Source organism: Euprymna scolopes, chromosome 20 (assembly GCF_053919585.1).
Source record: "Euprymna scolopes isolate OS-2025 chromosome 20, ASM5391958v1, whole genome shotgun sequence".
Taxonomy (NCBI): Eukaryota; Metazoa; Mollusca; class Cephalopoda; order Sepiida; family Sepiolidae; genus Euprymna; species Euprymna scolopes.
In genome coordinates, this window is record NC_136501.1 from 31322600 (window position 1) to 31327676 (window position 5077).

The 5077-nt window shown below is 31.6% G+C and overlaps 1 pseudogene; it reads right to left on the reverse strand.

The window, feature by feature from the left end:
- Positions 1-4472: 4472 nt before the first annotated feature.
- Positions 4473-4635, reverse strand: LOC145241850 (U2 spliceosomal RNA; annotated as a pseudogene).
- Between the last annotated feature and the right edge of the window lie 442 nt (positions 4636-5077).

Sequence of the window (5077 nt, forward strand, 5' to 3'; positions counted from 1 at the left end):
TGTGCTCCATAATTTATTTTTCTACATAGTCACCACCATTCTCAGTTCATTTTTGGCAGGAATTCAATGATGCATCTCTGTTCTGCTTCTGACGCACGGCCATGACAGGGGTTGATTTCTTAGAGTCTCATACTCTCAATATCTGCAACAAAGAGATGTACTTTCAGGTCATGAATTCATAAGTTCAGTCATCATAACAATGCAATTTGCAATTTTCCTTATTAATTAGGAAGAAATAAAAAAAAATAGGAAGCATTACATTTAGAATGTCCCTGGTAAATACTAATTTGTAGTGGGTAGTGCACCTTGCGACTCAACGTCACCATCTGCCCAGTCGTACAATGTGATTAAATATGATATTTTAATTTCTACAGATTTCGTATTTATTATTAAAGAGTCAATTTTCTGTTGATTATTATATTGTACCCAATATATAATAGCGATTTCAAAAATAATAAAAACAAAATACGACTTGGGGCCATCAACTAGAATCGAAACCAAAACATAAAGTGCTCCAGTCTTAGTCGTTACCGTTTTAACTATGGTCAGATGGAGATGATATAGTTAAAACTGAACCGACTTCAACATATAAATGTATATTTCTGCAGGCAGTTCCTCGCGCAGACAGACAGACAAAGTCACTTATACATACATATATATTAGTGGCCTAGCAAAACCACAGGGGAGACAACCGATGCAGCAAAGCTGAAGCTGGCATGCAGGACATTATATATACAAATGTAAGCAAATTTGGGCAGTTTGAAAATATAGGGTTTTTTTACCAATTGTCATAAAATTTTAACAGTAGTATTATAATCTTCAAAAAGCCTGCAAATGTTCATGTAGTTTCGTCCCATAGAACCAAAGATATAAGTATTTCAATATTCAATTGGACTACCAGTATAGATAGATAGATAGATAGATAGATAGATAGATAGATAGATAGATAGATAGATATATCACCTTTTTTGGCAATTTTATAAGTTCTAAATCTCAGCGACTATTGATCAGAATTTTACAAATGAAGTCTCGTTGGAAAGGTAATGATCTGAATTATGTAGTTGGGATATGTGTCATTTGCTCGTAAGGTCGCACATTAAGAAGATCATCCATCATACAGAGCCTATTTTTTGGCATTTTTTACAGCTGTTTCAATCATAGTCATTTGTTTTCTAGTTTTGTAGAATTACAAAATATCTGATATTCCCCAAAAAAAACTTCTGGTCTTAATGGAGGAGAGACTAAAACTTGCTGCTATCGTTTCAAATGATCTGAAATAACAGCAAAGGGGGGTTTGATTCCAAATATTTATCATATGTTATGTCCCCCTCTTTTGGAAATGGAGTAGGATTACAAAAATCCCCAGTATCAAATAAACCTTATACACTGTGAAATTTAATTTATGTATGAAAACCAAAATACGATTTTTTTAATTGAAAATAAAATGTTGAGAATATGAAATAATATATCAATTACATGGAATATAAAAATACATTTAGAATCGTTAATACCCTGTAAGAAACAGAACACGGGAATAGAGTAACAAAATATATTGACAGTCACATACAAAAATGAAGGTTGTTTGTACAACCGGCGAACAACCTTGGTTCGTCCACCGGACATCGACTCCCGTCATGCAGTTTTGTCTTCCGGTATTTATTGTGTACGGATCAGTTCATTCGTAGTTAACATAGGTAGTCTGCCACAACGAGAATATTTTACTTCATAGGTTTACTTTCGGCAACCTCTCGTTTCCATTATTTTGCTTGTTAGTTCTCATATTCCATGAACAATGTATCTGACAATGGCGGAAGAAGTGCTGTTTTTCTGAGCTGCAATCCATCCATTTAATATTCTTGACTGTTTACGTTGGAGTGGATTTGTTGTTGTTGTCGTTGTTGTTATTGTTGCTGCTGTTGTTTGTTTTTTTGGGGGGGGGTTAGCTCCTCGCATCAAATGGCTTCATACCTAGTCTAGAGCGATTTCCATGTTTTATATATATAAAGTAATATTGAAAATAAAAGAAACTTAAAATAGTATTTGAAATAGTTTCATATATAAAAAATAAAATGGAACTAAAATGATAAAATCTTAAATTATAAGAGGTTATAAAATAATGTTCAAAACATTTTAGATTAAAAATAAAATGTAAGTAAAAAAATATTTTAATCATAGGGAACATTATAAATAAAATAGATATTTTTATCATTGAAAATAAAACCTGAGTAAGATAGATAGATAGATAGATAGATAGATAGATAGATAGAGGGGTTGTAAAAAATATTTAAATTCTAAGGATGTAGTTGACATTTGCAAGGCGGAAGATTCTACTACCTGTCACTTGGGGGTGGGGTCATACTAGTTTAAGTGTTCATCTGTTTGGTATCTTAGTAAAATTAAAGAAAATTAAAATAGTATTTGAAATAGTTTCATATATAAAAAAAATAAATAAAATGGAACTAAAATCATAAAAATCCTAAATTATAAGTGTTATAAAATAATGTTCAAAACATTTCAGATTAAGAAAAGTAAATATTTTAATTATAGGGAACATTATAATAGATATTTTTATCATTGAAAATAAAACCTGTGTAAGATAAAGAATATATATATATATATATATATATGTGTGTGTGTGTGTGTGTGTGTGTGTGTGTGTGTGTGTATTTAACTTTAAATATATATATATATATATATATATATATATATATATATATATATATATATATATATATATATATATATATATATATATATATATATATATATATATATATAGGGGTTATGGGTTATAAAAAATATGTAAAATGTAGTCGACCTTTGCAAGACGGAATATTCTACTACTACCTGTCACTTGGGGGTGTCAGACTAATTTAAATGTTCGTCTGTTTGGTATCTTAGTACGACATAGATACTCAGTAGCCACTCAAGATGATGGTGCAACTTTGTGATTCTAACGTTATAAATGAAGACAATATTTCAAGTGAATAAAAGCAACGAAAAGCAAATCATGACAATAAAATGAACAATAAAACAAACAATGATGCATTTATGTTATTTTGTTGAAGTTGATGTCTGGTATGCGAAATTAAAAAAAAATGCAAAAGAGTTTCAATACTGTCCCTGTGTGTGTGTGTGTGTGTGTGTGTGTGTGTGTGTGTGTGTGTGTGTGTGTGTGTGTGTGTGTGTGTGTGTGTGTGTGTGTGTGTGTGTGTGTGTGTGTGTGTGCGCGTGCGCGCGGACATTCGCGTGAATGTTACAGTTATGAATGTGCGATAAGTAGTCAGAAGTTGTTTGTTTGTTTGTTTGTTTTTTTTGGGGGGGGGTCGGGTATAGTTCGTGAAAAATATTAGCTGTTTAGCTTTCTTGTTTCTCCATTAACGAAGAGCTCATCTAGAAGCCGTAAATCAGAGACGACTGAGAATTTAAACGAGGGTGAACGGTAAGAAAATTGCGAACAGAGAATGAACACTTCTACCGTGGCTACCGTAATATGGTCACGCTTCTACACGGAATTAAAGGAAAAATCAAGGGAAGTAACTTTTAAGGATATATTTATAATGTCAGCCATAGTTTTCTCCCTTGTTACAAATCGCAGTATTTAAGAATTTATGTATTTTACATGCCTAGTGTTGTGCATTGTGCGCATTCTATTTTAACATTTAAAAAAAAGCAACGATTTGAATTTTTAAAATACACTAGGTGCCCCTATTATCACAAAGAACCTTTTTATTTTTAAAAACATGCGCATCGTACAGATCCCCCTCCCCCCCCCCCCAAAAAAAAAACAAATAAATATCACCGTGGGTGGCGCCGTGGCGTTTATTGGTTTGTTTTCGTTACAAAACAGTAGACATTCAATCACTATTATCACGAAGAATCTTTTTCTTTTTAATAATATGAGCTTTGTAGAAGTTCGCCAAAAAAAAAAAAAAAAAAGAAAAGAAAAAAGAAAAACAAATAAAACTGTTTCGTTCAATTTCGATAATTCTTCGCTGGGGAAAAATTTAGAAAAAAAAAAGAAGAAAGTTATGTTTCGTTTAATTTCTATAATAATTCGCCAATAAATAAAAATGGTGGGGTGAGAAATTTATATTTCGTTTCGTTTCGCATGTTTATTTCCGGATATTTTGCTGTTTACATACAACTGGCTGGGGAATTAATTTCGTTGAGCCGAATCACACACATGGTAAGCAACCACACAACATTGCCTCCTATTATCACAAAAGACCTTTTTTATTTTCATCTAACAGGACCCGTGTACCGGCTTTGCCCGGTGGAAGTGTGCCCCTACCCCACCTATAAAAAAATTGTGAGTGGAAGCAATTGCACGCACAGTAAAATAGCGGGCATTGACACCCAAAATAAACGTACTGTGCCGAAGTAACAACATTAGTATCTATAAACCCATTCTTAGCGATAATGAATGTACCTATTTATTATGCCTCCCCACGGGACAGAGTTAGACACCAGGGTCGTTTTTTAACGTGGAGAAAAAGTACAAAAATAAAAATTGTCTCAGTCGTGAAGGATTTCTCCTCCACCAAAAGAGAACAAGAAATGGAAGTGCAGCAACTGCAGCATCTGAAGAACAGATACTACACTTTGATCTTGACCAAAAGGCCAAGAATGTTCCTATTTAATTGCCTCCGAAGGTGAGCAAATTTAAATACGAGGTTGGCTGTTAAATGTGGAAATACGTAAATCTCTATATAATAGAAGAGTATTTTTGATAAAATAAAAGAATAAATAAATATTTAATGAGCTTAACTTTTCAATGTATAACTATAATCTTTTCAAAGTATAGTCATAACCTTTTCAACGTATAGTTATAATCTTTTCAAAATATGCCTATAATCTTTTCAAAATATTGCTATAATCTTTTCAAAATATAGCTATAATCTTTTTAAAATATAGCTATAATCTTTTTAAAATATAACTATAATCTTTTCAAAGTATAACTTTAATTTTTTCAAAGTATACTTGTAATGTTTTCAAAATATAATCATAACGTTTTCAAAGTATAACTATAATATTTTCAAAATATAGTTATAATCTTTAAAAGTATTTTATAATC